Genomic DNA, 20,028 nt, shown 5'->3' on the forward strand with positions numbered 1-20,028 from the left:
TTTAGATTTTTATAAACTATTTGTCTGAACATGCTCTCTGTTCCCTTCTACTTCTCTTCTCCTTCTAGTATACCCATTATTCTTATGTTGCTTTTCCTAATAGTGTCAGCAAGTTTTTGTATTTCTCTTTCATGATTTTTTATTGTTTGGTCTCTCCCTTCCTCTTTCTGCATCATTACTAGATTTCCGTCCTTGTTATCACTGATACTTTCCTCTGTTGGGCAGCTATATTTCCTAGGCTTGCTATTTCACTCTTCATCTCTTTTAATGTTCATCTCTTTTAATATTCTTTATCTCTAGAAGTTCTAATTGTTTTTTGTTTGTTTGTTTGTTTGCTTGTTTAGGGTTTCAATCTTCTTGCTAAAAAACTCATTTTGCTGGTCGATTTCAATTCAAAAAACTCATTTTGCTGGTCTATTTTGATTCTAAGTTCTTAGAATTGTTGATCTGATTTATTTTGCATTTCATTGGGTTTTTTCAGAAGTGTAATCCTGTATTCGCTATCATTTAAAGACACTTCTATGTCTTTAAGCTTATTTTCTGGAGATTTTTTTCTTTGTTTCTGAGCTGCCTTGTCACCCTGGTTGTTTTGGTGTTTGATGGGCTATTTCTCCACCTGGGCATTAATGGGTGTGTACTCCGTTTTTGTGTTTGTTTTGTTTTGTTTTGTTTTGTTTTTAGAATGATTTATTATATAGAGGTCTCTCTTTTTAGCTTGTTGATAGGTTTTTTTTTTTTTTTATTTCTAGTAGGTGGCATCCAAGTCTCTTGTATCTCTACTTTGAGGCTAATAGTGCCTTTTTTTCCCTCTCTGACATACTGAATATTCAAATCACAATCAGTTACTCTCAGCCACAGTCCCTGTTGTGGTACCGACAGTGGTTTTTGTGTTGGTACAAGTCGTGCAAATTCCCTTGGAGGTCCACAGTGCTAGATCTGTGAGGATATAGGATGGAGGGAGGACACAATCTGAGTTGGTGTGTGGGTTTGCTGCTAGGCTCCATGTCTCAGTCTCCCACTTCACAACAGTGATTGCTAAGACATAGCTGTTGTTCTTTTGCACTTAGTTATTGCTCCACTTTCTGCCAGGATCCCTGGGCTCCGTTGCATGGTACTCACTCATCTCTCAGACAGGGATATTTGGGGAACATGCTGCAAATTCTCTCCTCCCCCTCCTCCTGCAGGAAGCACCATTTGCATATGGCAGCTTCTTTGTTCCTCCCAATCTACCTCCCCCAACTCCAAGACTTCCATGGTTCCAAAGTCTGGAAGCTCTTATGTGCAGATCACTCACTCAGATGTACTTGTGTGCAGCTTGGGTGTTATTTGTTGAGTTTTATATGTTCAAGGAGAGAGATCCAGGGAGATCTCTCACTCTGCCATGCTTCTGACATCACTGACAAATAAACATCTTCAACAGCTGCACTTACAAATTGGAGAATTGGAAAGAAAAAAAAATGCTACTACTAATAATCACTTCCTGAGAAACTTGTTTACAAAGTTCTGTGTTTTCCTTTTTATAAAACAAATATCTTGATTGCCTGTTTTAATTCTGGCCATCAGAATTAAATTTTCATTGAAAATATCATCAAGCTTTGAAGGAAATTCATTATAATACAGAGATATCAATAGCTAGAAAGAATGTGAGATTATAATTTTCAACTTTGCAAATTTAAAGGTAAGAAAAATTATCCTGGGTAAACAAACAGCAAAAGGAACATAATGTTCATATATTCTATGTAATTCTGAGTACTTATTTTAAGTATAAAAAAGTTTATGTGAAAAACATGCTTATTAATTATTTATTCCCTGAAATTGATAAATTTTGGCAAAACGATGTCCTTTAGTCAGTTTCACCAACATCTGATCATGAAAATGAAAATGTTAATCATAATAAGATCTATGTTTAGTTCTAGTTCATTTCAGCTATGCCACATTAATACACAAATATATGTTATATGTAGAATTAGACTAACATCTTGCATTTGGGAAACATGTAGAATAACATTATATTGTTTATATTAATAAAAATAGAATAAATACTAACATCAAAATTTTGTTATGTGCCATATACAGTTCCTTGGCCAAAACAGAGTTTTAGCTACAGATTTATAACTAGGTTTAGTCATTCATGACAGAAATTAAGCAACTTCATGATTACCAGAGAGTAGTAAATATGTATATATGCAAAGGGATCCCTTTTTTCTCTCACTTAATGTTGTTTGAATATCATTAGATTTACAGACCTTGTTATCACACCATAAAATTGCATCCTATATTAAAAAATTTTATCTTAACAATCTAGTTACCTAATGCTTACATACTTTCCTCATCAAAAACTACTTAGGTCATTTAAAAATTTAAGTCTTTTGTTTTTGGATGGATAAATGTCACATAGAAAAAAATATTTACTTGACAAGAATGTCTCTTTTTTATCATATTTAAAGAGATATTTTCATTTTCACATGTAGTAAATATCAGTGTGTTTTCTCTTTAAAATATAGTATGTGCACATGTGTCCCTGTTTATTTATTTATACATATGTACCACTAACTTAAAAGTTGTTTCTGTAAATGAGATGAGGCTGGGGTCCCCATCTTGGCTGCATTCTACACGTTAGGGAGGCATGGAGAGAGCAATGATGATAATCTCATAACTATCACATAATACTTGTCCTAGTCCCCGGATGAAAAATTTCTTAAAATCAAGATTTTACTTGATAATAAATTTTAATGTATATAGATTTAGTTCTATTTTTCTCACCTTGTGAACCTTTCACTTGTATGCAAACTTTACATTGCTTCTCAATGATTCAAATTAGAAAAACTCAGCTGAAGAAGAAAAAGAGGAAATGAAACAGCAGTGAAGGGTGAGGGGCTCTAGTAATTCACTGTTTAAATAGCTAAAGAAAGCTGGGCAAAATGGTGAATCCTGGGGGATGCTTCCTTCTGTCCAGTGGTGAGAATTGCTGAGAGGTACGTAAGTGGAGCTGACAGAGCAAAGTCCAGTTTTGTCCTATGTTCTCTTTATAAATTTATTTTCTTTGGCATTAAGTCCATATGACCTTGCATTTTTAGAAGGAGAGTTGAGAAACGTGACAAATTGTAGGATAAAGTATTCTGAAGCTTCTCTATACCGTTCATCTGAAGAATCTACTCATTGAGGCCATAGTAGAATCTCTGAATTTTGGTAAAACTCTGAGTCACAAAATTAAAGATAAAAATATCCTCACTAATATTCAGGATAGCCCATTTCATTTTTTAGACAAATATATATTTTATTTCATATATAACTGGGAAAAATTTCACATCAATCTCTAGATCTAAATATGGCATATATATATATGTGTGAAATATATATATATATATTTAAATTAGAACTAAATTTGCAAATCTATTTTAATTCCTAACATTATTTTGCTGTTTCCTTGGTAATATTAAATGTTGCTGGCTCAGTGAAGTTTATTATTTGAATATTACAAGAATGTAAAAATTTTGAGTTCTACCCTAAAATCTGGAGCATTTCAATTCAACTCAACAAGCATTTATTGAGACTCCAGTAGAAACCCTTCACTAATTCACTGCTCTAGGCTTTGAGGATACAATATAATCTCTATTCATAAAACCATATACAGATATATAAGGTACCATGTATTAAGGTCAAGTATAGAATTTTGCTAACTATAAAGTAACAACACAGATGAGGGAATCATTGACTTTTCCAGGAATCAATGATATTAGAAAGGGCTTCAGTGGAGGATCTGATACTAAGGTCAGTTTTGGAATTCACTTGAATCATGAGAAAACTTTTTTTTAATGGAAAAACAAAGTATGTGCAAGTGAATACTCACATAAGGTAGCCTATAGATTTTTAAGATAGTCAAGTTGTGGTGGATAAGTTGCAGATGATAAGGAACAAAAAATTGATTAAGAACAGTTCATGACTGATTTCCCTTTGCATAATACCCTCTAGGTCCATCCATGTTGCTGTAAATGATAAAATTTCACTTTTTATGTGGTATGTATGTACCACATCTTCTTTAATCAATCTATTGGCTATTGTAAATAATGCTGCAATGAAAATAGGGATGCATATATCTTTTCAAATAGGTATTTTGGATTTCATCGGAACTGACATAAGTCAGACAGAAAAATACAAATACCATATAATATCACTTATATGTGGAATATACAGAACAATGTAAATGAACAAACAAAACAGAAATAGATTCACAGATACAGAGAACAAACTGATGGTTACTGGATGAGGAAGTGCTGGGTGAAAAAGGAAGGGATTAAGAAATACAACTTGGCAGCTTCACAATAGTCATGGGGATGTAAATTACAGCATAGGGAATATAGTCAATAATATTGAAATAACTATGTATGTCGTCAGTTGGGTACCAGACTTATTGGGGGAATCACTTTATAAATTAGATAGATAGATAGATAGATAGATAGATAGATAGATAGATAGATAGATAGATATAGATATAGATATGTCTAACCACTATGCTGTATACCTGAAATTAATATAAAATAATACTGAATGTCAACTGTAATTGAAAAAAAATAAAAGAATAAAAAGAATGATTCATGAAAACCTGGTATGTTTTTGGTATAAATATATTTTTTTAAATTTATTTTTACAGAATCAAATGAAGACTTGAATGGAAATATAACATCTTCAGTTAGTGTTAGACTTCTCAATGGAATTAGCAAACCTATTTTATTAAATGAACTTGCTAGAAGCAGTTCTCTATGTAATTGCACTAAGTAAATTTTAAAGTACAAAATAATTGGGCTATGCATAAACAAAAGTGAACTTATTATTAGGAAACCTGGGAATTAAGAATCTTAGTCTTCCCAGCCTTATTTCATTTTCTTTTTAATTTTATTCCAGCTTTATCAAAATATAACATTAGTTGCTTATATTTACTTTGTAAAATTCAATAATTTTTTTCAATTCTAGTTAGCATACAATAATATATTAGTTTCAGCTGTACAGCATAGCAATTAGAGATCTATACAACTCACAAAGTGATCACCCCACTAAATCTAGTACCCTTCCCCCATATATATATATATACACACACACACACACACACACACACACACATATATATGTTACAACATTGTTGACTATTTTCCTATGCTATACTTTTTATCTCCATGACTATTTTGTAACTGTCCATTTGTACTTCTTAATTCCTTTGCTCTTTTTCACCATCACACCAACACTCCTCCCATCTAGTAGGCTTTAAAATTTCTCTGTATCTCTGAGTTGTCTCTATTATTGTTGTTGTTTATTTTGTTCTTTAGATTCTACATGTATGTGAAATCACATGGTACTTGTCTTTCTCTTTCTGACTAAATTCATTCAGCACAATACCCTTTAGGGCCATCAAGCCAATATCTTTTTCCATCCCCTTCCTTTTAGTCTCTGTGTGTCTTTTAATCTGGAGTGAGTCTCTTGTAGGCAGCATATGTAGAGGTCTTGTTTTCTTATCCATTCAGCCACCCTAAGTCCATCAAGGCAATATCTTTTTCATACTCTTCCTTTTAGTCTTTCAATCTAAAGTGAGTCTCTCTAGGCAGCATATGTAAGGGTCTTGTTTTCCTATCCATTCAGCAACTCTATCTTTTGGTCAGAGTACTTAATTATTTTCCATTTGAGGTACTTGGTGATAGGAATGTAGTTATTACCATTCATTATGTTTTTGATGTGGTTTTTTTCTGTATTTTTTATTAGTTTCAAGTACACAGTACATTTGTTAGACATTTATGTAGTTTATAAAACGATCCCAATAATTGCTCCTTCTTTCCTCTGGTTTTCCACTTAGCCAATATATTAATGTTAACTGTATCCCCTATGCCATGTTCTCGATCCTCATGACCATCTATCAACTACTAATTTGTACTTCTTTAACCATTCACCCTATTCTCCCAGCCCTCCAACCCCCTATCCCCTCTGTCCATCATCAATTTGTCCTCTATATTTGTGAGCCAGTTTTTGATTGGTTTGTTCTTTTTGTTCCTTAGGTTCCACATATAAGTGAAATCATATGGTATTTATATTTCTCTTTCTGACTTATTTCACTCAGCATAATAAACTCTAGGTCTATCCAAATGGTAAGATTTCATTTTAATAGCTGAATAATAGTTCATTGTATAGATAAGCCATAATTTCTTTATCTAATCGTCTGCTGCTAGGCAATTAGGTTGCTTGCATATCTTGGTTATTGTAAATAGCACTGCATATATTAGGGATGCATATATTTTTACGAATTATTGTTTTGGTTTTCTTTGGATAAATAGTCAGAAGTGCGATCGCTGGGTCAAAAGGTATATTCATGATTATTTTTTTGAGAAATGTCCAGACTGTTTTCCATAGCAGCTGTAGCAATTTGGAATTCCACCAACAATGTATGAAGGTTTCCTTTTATCTGCATTCTTGCCAATGCTTGTTGTTCTTTGATTTATTGATGATGTGCATTCTGACAGATGTCAAATGATATCTCATTGTGGTTTTAATTTGCATTTCTCTGATGATTTGTGAGCTTGAGTATCTTTTCATATGTTTTTTTGGCCATCTGTAGTTCCTCTTTGGAGAAATATCTGTTCAGGTCTCCTGAACATTTTTTAATTGGATTCTTTGGTTTTTGCTTGGAGCTGTATGAATTCTTTATATATTTTTGATATTAACCTCTTATCAGATGTATCAATAGTGAATATCTTCTCTCAATCAGTCAGTTATCTTTTTGTTTTGTTAATGGTTTCCTTTGCTGCACAATATCTTTTTATTCGATGTAGTGTCATTTGTTTATTTTTTTCTTTTGTTTCTCTTGTCCAGGGAGATATATCTGAAAAGAAATTACTCTTAGTAATATCAGAGTGTTTACTGCTTATGATTTCTTCTAGAAGTTTTATGGTTTGGGTCTTACATTTAAGTCTTTAATTTATTTTGAGTCTATTCTTGTATATGGTGTAAGAAGGTGGTCCAGTTTCTTTTTCTTTTTTGTATGAATATGTCCAATTTTCCCAACACCATTTATCAAAGACACTGCCTTTACCCCATTGTATATTCTTGCCTCCTTTGTCATATTTTAAGTGAGCATATAGGCATGGATTTATTTCTGGACTCTCAATTCGGTTCCATTGATCAATGTATCTGTTTTTATGCCAGTACTATGCTGTTTTAATTATTGTAACCATAGTATAGTTTGACATCAGGTAGTGTGATACCTCCAACATTGTTCTTCTTTTTCAAGATTGCCATGGCTTTTCTGGGTCTTTTATGATTCCATATACATTTTAGGATTATTTGTTCTAGCTCTCTGAAAAATGCCATTGCTATTTTGATAGAGATTGCATTGAATCTACATTGCTTTGTATAGCATGGCCATTTTAATGATGTTGATTCTTCTTACCCATGAACATGGTATATGTTTCTATTTATTTGTATCTTCTTCAATTTCTTTTTTCAATGACATAATTTTCTGAATACAGATCTTTTATCTTCTTAGTAATTTGATTCCCAGGCATTTTATAGTTTTTGATACAATTGTAAATGAGATTGCTTTTTTTAATTTCTCTTTATGAAAGTTAATCATTGGTGTATAAAAATGCCACTGACTTCTGAATATTTATTTTGTACCTTGCTACTTTACTGAATTTATTTATCAATTCTAACAGTGTTTTGGTGGAATCTTTAGGCTTCTCTACAGATACTATGATGTCATTGGCAAATAACAAAAGTTTTACTTCTTCCCTTCCAATTCAGATAACTTTTATTTCTATTTCTTGTGTTATTGCTATGGCTAAGACTTTCAATACAATGTTGAAGAGGAGTGGTGAAAGTGGGCATCCTTATCTTATTCCTGATCCTAAAGAAAACACTTTCAGCCTTTCCACATTGAGTATGATGTTAGCTATAGGTTTGTCATATATGGCCTTTATTATGTTGAGTTATGTTCCCTCTATTCCGACTTTGCTGAGAGTTTTTATCATACATGGATGCTGGCATTTGTTCAACACATTTTCTTCACCTATTGATATGGTTTTATGGTTTTTATCTTTTGTTTTGTTAATGTGGTATATCACTTTAATTGATTTGCAGATACTGTACCAACTTTGCTTTCCAGGAATAAATCCAACTTGATCATGGTGTATGATATTGTTTATATATTGATGAATTTGGTTTGCTAATATTTTGTTGAAGATTTTTGAAGCAATGTTCATAAGAGATATCGGCCTATAGTTCTTTTTTCATAATGTTTTTGTCTGGTTTTCGAATCAAGGTAATGGTGGCCTCATAAAAAGAATTAGGGATCCTTCCCTCTTCTTGAATTTTTTTGAATAGTTTGAGAAGAGGCGTTTTTGAATGTTTGATAAAATTTGCCTATGAAGCCCTCTGGTCCAAGACTTTTGTTATTTGAGAGGTCTTTGATTACCGATTCTATATCATTGGTGGTAATCATTTAGTTCAGATTTTCTGTTTTCTGACTCAGCCTTCAGAGATTGTATGTTTCTAGGCATGTGTCCATTTCTTCCATATTGTCCAACTTGTTGGCATATACTTGCTCATAGTATTTTCTTATGATCCTTTGTATTTCTGTATGGTCCATAGTTATTTCTCCTCTTTCAATTCTGATTTTATTTTCTGAGTCCTCTCCATCTTTTCTTTGATGAGTCTGGATGAGGGTCTGTCAATTTTGTTGATGCTTTTGAAGAACCAGCTCTTGGTTTCATTAATCTTTTGTGTTATTTTTCTAGACTCTATTTCATTTATTTCCACTGTGATCTTCGTTATTTCATTCCTTCCATTCACTTTGGGCTTTATTTGCTGTTCTTTTTCTAGTTTTTTTTTTAAGTGTAAGTTTAGATTGTTTATTTGAGCTTTTTCTTGTTTCTTGAGGTAAGCCTGTATTGCTATGAATTTCCCTCTTCAAACTGCTTTCACTGTGTCCCATAGATTTTGAGTCATTGTGTTTTCATTTTCATTTGTCTCTAGGTATCTTTTGATTTCATCCTTGATCTCAATGATAACCTATTCATTGTTTAGTAGCATGTTATTTAACTTCCATGTGTTTGTATATTTTCCAGTTTTGTTCGTGTAGTTATTTTCTAGTTTCATATCACTGTGATCTGAGAAGACAGTTGATATACTCTCAATCTTTTTAAGGTTACTGAGACTTGTTTTGTGTACTAACATATGATCTCTCCTGGACAATGTTCCTTGTGCACTTGAGAAGAATATCTATTTTGCTGCTTTCAAATAAAATGTTCTGAAAATATCTATTAAATCCATCTGGTCTAGTGTGTCTTTTAGGACCATTGTTTCCCTGTTGATTCCCTGCCTGGAAGATCTGTCCCTGTTGATTCCTTGCCTGGAATATCTGTCCATTGAAGATCTGTCAATGGAGTGTTAAAGTCTCCTACTATGAGTGTTTTACTTTTGATCTCTCCTTTTATGTCAGTCAATAATTGCTTTATGTATGTAGGTGCTCCTATGTTGGGTGCATATATGTTTACTAGAGTTATGTCCTCTTGATTTATCAATCCCTTTATCATTATGTGATGCCCTTCTTTGTCTGCTATTATAGCCTTTGTTTTAAAGTCTATTTTATCTGATATAAGTATCACTACCATGGCTTTTTCTTTTTTCATTTTCATTTGCATGAAATATTTTTTCCATACTTTTACTTTCAGTCTGTGAGTGTCATTTGATCTGAAGTGGGTCCCTAGTAGACAGCATATACATGGGTCTTGTTTTCTTATTCATTCAGATACCCTATATCTTTTGATTAGATCATTTAATCCATTTATATTTAAAGTGATTACTGCTAGGTACATAGTTACTGCCATTTTATATTCATATTTATTATTTCTATTTTCTTTTTCACCCCTTTCCTTTTTACAGAAGCCCTCAACATTTCTTGTAACTGGCTTGTTGGTGATGAATTCCTTAAGCTTTTCCCTGTCTAGGAAGCTTTTTATCTCACTTTCTATTGTAATTGAAAGCCTTCCTGGGTAGAGTATTTGTCGTTGTAGATTCTTTGTTTTCATAACTTTGAACATTTCTTGCTAGTCCCTTCTGACCTGCAAAGTTTCCACTGAAAAGTCACTGGATATTCTTATGGAGGGGGGTACACTTGTAAGTAACTAGCTGCTTTTATCTTGCTGCTTTTAAGATTCTCTCTTTGTCTTTGACCTTTGCATTTTAATTATGTTTCTTGTGTGGCTCTGTTTGAAATCCTCTTGTTTGAGACTCTTTGTACTTCTTGAACTTGTACGTCTAATTCCTTTGCCAGGTTAGGGAATTTTTCTGTGATTTCTTTAAATAGATTCTCAATCCCTTGCTCTCTCCCTTCTCCTTCAGGTACTCCAATGATTCAGATATTGTTACACATCTTGTTGTCCCAGAGGTCTCTTAAACTATTCTCATTTTTTTTTTATTTCTTTATTGCTTTTTGTTGTTCTGATTGGGTATATTTTGCTATCTTGTCTTTCAGTTCACTGATTCAATCTTCTGCTTTGTCCAATCTATTATTGAATCCTTCGAGTGTATTCTTCATTTCAGTTATTGTATTCTTTGTTTCTGTCTGGTTCTTTTTTATGGTTTCTATGTCCTTTTTATGCTTACTATCTCTCTTTGGAGGTTCTCATTGTGTTCATCCATTCTCCCTAAGTTCGTTGAGCATCCTTATAACCATTATGTTGAACTCTGTCTCTGGTATGTTGCTTGCCTCCATTTCATTTAGCTTATTTTCTGGAGTTTTCTCCTGTTGTTTCATTTGTATCATTTTCTTTGTTTTCTCATTTTATTAGCCTCTGTGTTTATTTCTATGTGTGAGGAATATTTGTTTAGTCTGTTAACCTTGACTTAATGTGGAAGGTGTCCTTTGTAGTCCACTGATGCATACTCCCTGATCCCTTATGCTGGGGACTCTGGACGTGATCTTTGTGTGGGTTGTGTGTGATCTTCTGTTGTTGACACCTTTATTGTTGTTAGTACATCAGTGAATGGAATTAACACTCAGGCTGACTAATTGTGGCAATTAGCTATATATGATAAGAGTTGCTGTGTTGGGGCTGACCCCACTGAGTGGGATTGCCCTAGCAGGTTTATGTACTCATTGCAACCACCCTTTGTGTGTACTACTAATGGAGCTGGCTCCATTGTGGTCTGGGGCCAGCCTCCAGATATGTTGCTTGTTGGCTCCTTGGGAGGGGATCTCCAGTAGGCCAAGGACAAGTGCTGCTTTTGATTGCTCAGGGCTATATGATGGGAACTGCAATGTGATCCACAGATGTTTTGTTGCCTATACTGGATCTATAGGTAAGTGGAAGAGATAACGCTGTAGGCAGAGGTCTGGTTATCCCTCGCCCCTTACCTAGGGCATTTTAGCAGAGAGACCAGCGCTCCTCAAGGCCTGACACAGTCTGTCAGTTGCATGTAAGTCTCTGAAACTGGATGAGCCTCTGGATGATATGCATGTTGGGTGGTGCAGGGACCCTGGGAATCTCCTGGGTCTGTTGAATAAATTTCCCCCTGCCACTGCAGTGTCAGTTTATATGCCAGAGCTCTTTCTGTAGCTCCATGTTTTCAGTCATAGCAAGGTCTGCTGCTGCCCACCTTGGACCTTAATGAGCCACCCCAGGGCAGGGGCAGCTGCCTATCAATGTGTAGCAGGCACTCTGTGTATTGGATGAGTCAGGAGCTCAGGGAGACAAGGGCTCTCAGGCCAATACAGACCTCCGCGATCTCTTCATCAGATATTGCAGCTTGTACAGGCAGCATCGTTTTCCCCAAAATGCGCTTACTGTGCTAGCCAAGGTCTGTTGCTTGTGCAGACTGTGCCACCTTAGAACCAATCAGGGCACGGGAAGCTGCCTGTCAGTGGGCTACAGGTACTTCATGGCTTAAGTGAAACAGGATCTCAGGGAGACAAGATCTGTCTGGCCAATACAGCCTCAGTTTTGTTGCAACTTCTGTGTTTCAGAGTTCCCGCTATAGTCACATTATCATGGCGAGACTAGATGCTGTCTGGGCTGTCAAAGAGCCCCTTGTGCCTGCAACTGATTTCCATGCAGTGCCCACCCTGTGCTAGCCAGTTTGTTGCCTGTGTGGATTGGGAGACCTGAGGGGGTTTTGGGGGTGAAGGGGCAGGGCAGTGGGGAAATGGGTAGACATATAACATTTATTCTTTATGGTAATAAATAAGCATTCTGATAAATGACTATGTTTTGTATATCCTGAGTATATCACTAAACTTAGAGTTTTATTTATGAAGATACCATGTATCCTAAAAGTAACTAATAGCAATGATATTTTGGGAGAACTCAATATAATATAAATATTCTACATAAAAGCCATAAAAATGTAAATATTTTATATAAAATTCTGACAGTTTCTACATCGTGTCACATTGCTCCAGCCATAAAAAGTAGAATAAAAAGATAGACTAAAAATATTATATATACTTTTTTAACACATCAAAGAGTTTTAGATGCAAAGAAAGCTAAAGGAGATAAATTCTAGAGTGAAGCCCTTCCAAGAGGGTCAGCAATCTGGAGTAGCTGAGAGTGTTGTCAATTCTTAGCATGTGTTGGCGGAGAGACAGACTCTTCATGGATGGAGGAAATTTGCTTGTGTTGAGAGAGATCACTCATGATCTTAGAATTTGTAGAATCCCTATATGCAGAATTAGCTCTCCTTGCACATTTACTGGTTCTACTTCAATACACAAGTAGAAATGCAAGTTAAAAAAAAACAAAATATATTATTTAATGCTTAAAGTAAATTGGCATTATCAATATATTGAAAAATTTATAACATGAAGAAGTAAAATATATGGCAATATTAATAAAAAAAGATTGAGGGATATATAAAATTATAATTTTGCAAGATATTTACATTATTCATTAAGCTGTAATTGTTAACCACTGGAAATATACTAGAAAAGTTTAATAGTTAAAAGCCAACAAAGGAGATAAAAGGGAATAATAAAACTTTAACCTAAAAGAAGTTAAAAAAAGACGATGAACTAAGAACAGATAAAATAGCAAGCTTAATCCCTGCCAAATTAGTAATTATATTAAATATAATTTATTTAATATTATAAAATATAAGCATTATATTTATTATAATATATTATAACTATTATAATATTAAAAATATAAATGGTCTAAATTCTTCAACTAGAATAAAGTACTTTTTAGGCTAAATTAAGAAGGAAAAAACCTAATTTTTATACTGTTTATAAGAGAATTACTTAAAAAATAAGAACACATATAGATTAAAAGTTAATGTAGAATACCATGTAAACCATAAAAAAAAATGGTGTAACATAAGGAAATGCAATTTAAAACCACAATGATACATGATTACCTATCCATTGCATGGCTAAATGAAAAAGATGGTTAAAACTATGTGTTGTCAAGGTTATGAATCAGCCAAAACACTCATACATTGGTTATAGGAGTATAAATTGGTACAATCTCATTCAAAAACTGCTTGACAAATATTAAACATATTCTTAGAAATACCATTCCTAAGAAAAATTAGTGCATGTGCTCTAAGTAAATAAATAAAAAGTATCTGTACTAAATGTTTCACAGAAGCTTGTTCACAATAGTCCAATAATGGAAAAAGTCTGGATATCCATCAATAATAACAATGAATAGATTGCAATATATTCATATAATAAAATACCACACAATAATGTCAAAGAGAAACTAACACAAACCAACACAGATTAATCTCAATATAGTGAATGAAAAAAAGTTATGCGTAAAATTGATTATGTTGTATAATTTCATGTTTAGGAATTTTAAAAATAGGCAAAGTTAATGTTTGATAAGAGAAATTAGAGCAATGGTTGCTTGAGAGGGTATGTTATAGACAGGGAAGGGACAGGAGGTGATTTTTGGAGGAGGAATAGACATTTGGTTACATGAATATGTACAATACACACCAACACACAAATAAAAATTCATTGGGCCATAACTTAAGATTTGTGTTTTTTACTATTTCTGAATTATACCATTGATAAAAATATAAAAGAAAATATTTTCCAGAAATCAAATCAAATCAAATACAAAATTACTTATCCTCAAAACACGTTATCTTCAACAATTTTTCTATCTCTGCAAAAGGCATCAGTAACACAGACTCAACACCTCAGAGTTCTATTAAATTATTTTATTTCCTTACTTCCCACTTTTAATTGGTCACCAAGTCTCACCAATTTTCTCTCAATAATGTTTATTAATTGTTTCCTATCCTTTCTCCTGGAAGAAATAATTTTCTTGTTTAAGCTCTTTAGTCAATTTTTATAATATTTCTAAGTTCACTATATAGTCTTTATTTCTTCCCACTTTCAGCATTTATTACATTTTGCTATAATTAACTTTTCTACAGCCTAAATATCTGATTACGCAAAAACTTTTAAAGCCTCTTATGGACTAGAAAGTAAAATTATAATGCACTCTATAAATACAAATTACTATTCCACACTTCTCTCCTTTACTTTCAGATGTTCCTTCCATGTTCACATCAGTCCCCAATGTCACAGTCATATGGAATTTATTGTTTATGAACACAGCTCAAACTTTCTAACTACCATGAATTTACTTAAACCATCTGACCACCTAGAATTTTCCATAGTCTCCCTGAAATTTAGCTCAGAAAATTCAATATTATGTCTTTAAGTCCATAGACACTAATTGATATCTCCCATGATTTCCCCAGGTTTTGCTCTATATGTAGTAATTTCGTACTCATCTTACACTTAGTTTTCAATTATTTAATGGTTTTTCTCTCTTCTGTATTGTCTTTTTTATGCTGATATTTCCTGATGTTTCAGAGTATAGTGCATATATAATTTGCTTAATTAGTTTTGAATTGAGTTAATCTTATTGGCTATCGATTGTTGTTTTCAAGTATATTTTCTTTAGAAATGTCCTAGCCTTGATATTCTAATTTTTAAAAACACAATTGATTTCATTTTTAAGAGTCACATTTTTTCAAAATTAAACAATGGAATCACTACAAAATCCTAATGCTGGCTATGGATAACACTTAAAATAATGCATCGATTATATTAAAAAAAAAAATTCTCGTGAAAGCCAGAGGGAGAAAAGAATTTCTACATAATGCTATGACTTAAAGAAGGAGAAATTATATACAATACATAATTTCTAACCCAAGATTGCCATTTTTTCCTTAGTTTGGGAACAAAATGATCACATTGATAAGCTTTTGCTTATTATTTCTCATCATGTTGGCCTTACACATAGCGTACTGTGCAACTAAAACAACGAAGGAGCAAAATGATATATTAAAAATTCAGCATGTTCTTGCAACAATTTTTTTTTTTTTTTAGTTTTATGTTAAAGCTTATGAATTTATTTTCCAATACCTGGTATATTGACAACACAAGTATTTAGCAGCAATTATTCATATTATTTTTTACTTTTTTTTGACATGTTTAAAGTTCTCCTTTCAAAGTTTTCTAATTCAGTTTATTCTTTGTTTTTTTTAATTTATGTATTTTTATTATGGTGACATTAATGAAATCCAGTAAGTTTCAGGTGTACAATTTAACAGTAAGGCATATACATATTACATCGTGTGTTTACTACTAATAGTTAGATTTCTTTCTGTCACCACATATTTGACCCCTTTTATCCCATCTACCTTTCTCTCTCTCCTTCCTCCCTCCCCAAATCTCTGGTAACCACTAGTCTATTGTCCATGTTCATGAGTCTCTGTATGTTTGCCCTGTTTGTTGTTTTTGGCTTTATATCCCACATATAAGTAATATCATATGGTTTTCAACTTTTTCTGTCTGGCTTATTTCGCTTAACATGATTATCTAGAGGTCCATCCAGGTTGTCACAAATGGCAGTATTTCATCTCTTCTTATGGTGGAATAACATTCCCTTGTATATATGTACCATAGCCTCTTTATCCAATCATCTATTGTAGGACACTTCAGTAATTGCTTCCATGTCCTGGCCACTGTCAATAATGCCGCTATGATCATTAATGTGAAAATATCTTTTTGGATATGGGTTTTCAAGTTTTGGGTGTAAATACCCAGTAGAGGGATTGCTGGATCATATAGTAGGTCAATTCTTAGTTTTTTTGAGGAACTTCCATACTGTTTTCCTTAGTGCCTATACCAATCTGCAGTCCCACCAGCAGTGTATGAGGGTTCCTTTTTCTCTACATCTTCTCTATCATTTGTTATTATTTGTCTTGTTGATAACAGCTATTCTAACAAGTGTGAGATGGTATCTCATTGTGGTTTTGATTTGTATTTCCCTGATAGTTAGCGATGTTGAGCACCTTCGACATCGCTATTTGAATGTCTTTTCTGGAGAAGTATCTGTTCAGATCCTCTGCCCATTTTTTGACTGTATTTTTTTTTTGTTTTGTTGTTGTTGTTGTTGTTGTTGTTGTAATTGATATTTGGGATATTAAGCCCTTATCAGAGGCATTGCTTGAAAATATATTTTCCCATTCAGATAGTTGTCTTTTTACCTTATTGACAGTTTCTTTTGCTGTACAGAAGCTTTTTAGTTTGATATTGTCCTATTCGTTTATTTTTGCTTTTATTTCCCTTGCTTTGGAGGTCAAATTCATAAAATCCTCTTTAAGTACAAAATCCTTAAGTTTAGTACCTGTTTTCTTCTATGTATTTTATTGTTTCAGGTCTTATATTCAGGTCCTTAATCCATTTTGAGTTAATTCTGGTATGTGGTGATGGACAATAGTCTAGTATAGTTTTCATTGTATAGATCCTTCACATGTTCTGTTAAATTTATTCTTAGGTATTTTATTCTTTTTGTTGAAATTGCAAGAGGAATTATTTTTCCACTTCTTTTTCTGACATTTTATTATTAGAGTATAAGACCACTATTTATTTTTGAACATTGATTTTGTATCCAGAAATTTTACTGTAGTCATGTATTATTTCTGGTAGTTTTCTTGTGGAGTTTTTAGGATTTTCTATATAGAGAAATAATGACACCCACAAATAATGACAGTTTGAGTTCTTCGTTTCCTATCTGAATGCTTTTTATATCTTCTCTTGCCTGATTGCATTTGCTAGGACCTCCAATATTATACTGAATAACATTGGTGATAGTGGACAGGTTTGTCTTTTTCCTGATCTTAGAGGGAAGGTTTTTAGTTTTTCATCATTAAGTAAAATGTTGGGTGAGAGTTTGTCATAGATGGTCTTTATTATGTTAAGATACTTTCCTTCTATAGCAATTTTGTTAAGTGTTTTGATCATAAATGGATGCTGTAGCTCGTCAATGGCTTTTTCTGTATTTATTGATATGATCATATGATTCTTATAGACATATTTTTATGTGGTATATCACATTAATCATTTTGCATATGTTGAAATATCCCTGTGTCCCTGGGATGAAGCTCACTCGATCACGGGGCTCCCATATTGGGAGATTAGATATTAATAAGTGTTATGTCTTTTTTGGTGCATGATTCCCTATATCATTATGAAGTGTCCCTCAATATCTTCCTTTACTTTTTTTTATTTTGAAGTCTATTTCATCTGATATTAGTACCACTACTCCCACTTTTCTCTGAATGCCATTTGCTTGAAATATCATTTTTCACCCTTTCACTTTGAGTCTATATTTGTCTCTGGAACTGAGATGTGTCTCCTGGAGGCAGCATATGGTTAGATTTTGTTTTTTGACCCAATCTGCAACTCTGTGCCATTTTTATTGATGAGTTCAGTCCATTTACTTTTAGGGTGATTATTGCAATATGAGGTCTTTTTATAGCCACTTTATCTTTGCTTTCTGGTAGCTTGGTGTTTCCAATGCTTCCTTTTCAATGTGTTTCTGTTTGGGGTTTTTTTGGGGGGGAGGTGGGTTTTGTAGATTTTCCCTCTTGTCCTTGTTTTATATTATATATGTCAGTTCTTAATCTTCGGCCTGTGGTTACCATTACAGATATGTAAAGAATAGTTTATATTTATATAAACTATATAAATAGTAGTCCATTTCTTTTTCATGTGCCTTATCTCCATTCCTCTTTGTGAATTTGGATTTTTGAATCCTCTCTTTTTCTGTTATTGTTGTCTCAATTTGTTTCTCTGTATGCTGAACGTTCATTACTACCTTACAATAGTAAATATCTCCTTATCGTTTAAGCTTATAATGCCCTGTTAATAATACGGGTTGCACTACTCTGCTTCTATCTGTCTGCTCATTGCCTTACTCATAGTTATGTATTTTTTTGTCATTTTGTTTTATGTGAGCTGACCTCTTTTAGTATTTCCTGTAATGCAGGCCTTGTAGTGAAGAATTCCCTCAATTTTTGTATGTCTGGAAAGGTCTTTAATTCCTCTTCATATCTAAAGGAGAGCTTTGTTGGATACATTATTCCTGGCTAGTAGTTCCATTCATTTAATAGTTTGAATATTTGATTCCACTACTATCTTGCTTGTAAGGTTTTGTCAAGAAGTCTGAGAATAATCTAATGGGTTTTCCTTTATTGATTAGAGTGCTCTTTTCCCTGGCTGCCCTGAGAATTCTTTATTTGTCATTGATTTTTGATAATTTTAATACGTGTATTGGAGGCTTTTTTGGGTTAAGATAATTGGGTGTTCTGGGATTCCAAGCTCCAGCCCATTCCATAGATTTGGGAAATTTTCATCAACTATTTGTCTGAAAATGTTTTCTAATCCCCAGTCATTTTCCTCCCCTTCAATAATGCCCATAATTTTTATGTTTCCTCTCTTGATGGTATCAGCTAATTCTTGCAGTTCTCTTACATTATTTTTTTTCTTCTTTCTTCTAATTTATTTCTAGATTTCTGTCTTCAATATCACTAATCTTTTCTTCCATTTGGTCGACTCTATTTTTCAAGCTTGCTCTTTCATTTTTCATCTCTTTCAGTGTGTTCTTCATCTCTAAAGTTCTATTTGGTTCTTTTTGAGGGTTTCAATCTTTTTACTAAAAAAACTCATTCTGCTGATCTAGTTGTTGCTGTCATTGTTTTTCTATTCGTGGAATTGTTGATATGCATTATTTTGGATCTCATTGAGTTTTTTCAGATGTACCATCCTGAATTCTCTGTCATTGTTTATGGTGTTTATTGAACTATTTCTCTGCCTGGGCATTAATGGAAGTGTATTCTGCCTTTTTTCCAGGAAGAAGATTTATTATATAAAGTCTCTCTTTAACCTGTTACTCAAGAGTTTTTCTTTTTATTTTCAGTAGATGGCTTCTAAGCCATTTGGATCCCTGCTTTATATAAAGTCTTTAAAATGTCTATTTTTCTTAAAAATATTCAATCACTCTCTCTACCTTCAGTCTCAGTTCCTGTCATTATTAAGAACAGTTTCGGTAGTGTTTGTTCAGATTCCTCTGATACTCCGTGGTGTTTGGTCTTGGAGGATATGTGGGGAGAGGCCCTTTGGTTTGGGGGATGGGGGCTGTGGCTCAGCCTGGTGTTTTGCAACCATGGCTGGTAATAATCAAATGTTGCTTCTCTGCAGTCCCTACGATCTGCTTTCTGCCCTGATCCCTAGGCACTGCTGCTGTGTACAGCTCACAGCTCTCTCAGGTAGAGTTGTTCAGGGAACCCGCTACACCTTCTCCCCTCCCCTTTCTTCTGCAGGGCACTCAGGCTACAAGAAGCAGCCTCTTCTTTTCTCTCAGTCTACCTCTGGATTCCAGGGTTTCTGACCTGTGGTAGCTCTTATTTGCAGATCCCTCACTCAGACGTGCTTGTGTGCCAGTTGGGTGTTTTTTTGTTGAGTTTCAGATGTTCAGCTCATTGTTGTTTTAAGGGGAGAGATCTAGGGACATTTGCCATATTTCTGATGTTACCCACAACAATTTCTTAAAGTGAATTTTAAGTTAATATGGTACCATTTGTTAGTCACTAGGAAAGATCCTGAATGTGCCAATGTTTCTTTCAGTTCAGATAAACATTGACAACATCAAAGCTTCCTCTAAATTATTTGTCTTACCATGC

The sequence above is a fragment of the Pteropus vampyrus genome, unplaced genomic scaffold, assembly GCF_000151845.1.
Source record: "Pteropus vampyrus isolate Shadow unplaced genomic scaffold, Pvam_2.0 Scaffold481, whole genome shotgun sequence".
NCBI lineage: Eukaryota > Metazoa > Chordata > Mammalia > Chiroptera > Pteropodidae > Pteropus > Pteropus vampyrus.